We start from the raw sequence: 696 nt of genomic DNA on the forward strand, positions 1-696 counted from the left end.
ATATATATATATATATATACACACACACACACACACATATATATATATATATATATATATATATATATATATATAGGCTTATGGGTGTGTCTGCTGTATATTTATTTCAGAAAGTACATATAAAATGTAAAAAATTGAAAAATCATTGAAGGCTGACTTCGGAACACAAATTTATTAAAATATAACAAAATAATAATAATAATAATATCTCGTTCTTATATAGCGCTTAATGCCTTAACAAAGCCTCTAAGCGCTTCACATTGTGATCAAGGGGATATTTCGATAACTCCTGCTATCTTTATCAATGTTAAAGTAGGGAAACTTGGAAGATCTTACACATACATAAAGAATAATAAATGGTATTAACCGATCAAAACCAATCAGTTGATTGGACTACAATATAGAAGTTTGGTGACAAGTTAATGAGCGGATTAAGTACAGTTAAACCATGATGGATGTCGGCAAAATAGAATTGATTATGCTACGTTTGTTTTCTTTTCTTTGTATTTTAGTTATTGTGTGTGCCACCGTTCTGAAGGTGAAGTGTCAATAAATAAATATGTACTAGATTATTGGCGGTGCCATTGAGCCAGCTTAAAGTCAGGCTCCGGAGGAAAAAAAATTTTTGATATGTTGTAGAACTGATTTTTCTAAGACAGAAAAAAGTTGTTTGACGAAAAACTGGGGAACGGTGAA

The sequence above is a fragment of the Anneissia japonica genome, unplaced genomic scaffold (assembly GCF_011630105.1).
Source record: "Anneissia japonica isolate Jap-2015-1 unplaced genomic scaffold, ASM1163010v1 scaffold287754_len4335492_cov202, whole genome shotgun sequence".
NCBI classification, from domain to species: Eukaryota; Metazoa; Echinodermata; class Crinoidea; order Comatulida; family Comatulidae; genus Anneissia; species Anneissia japonica.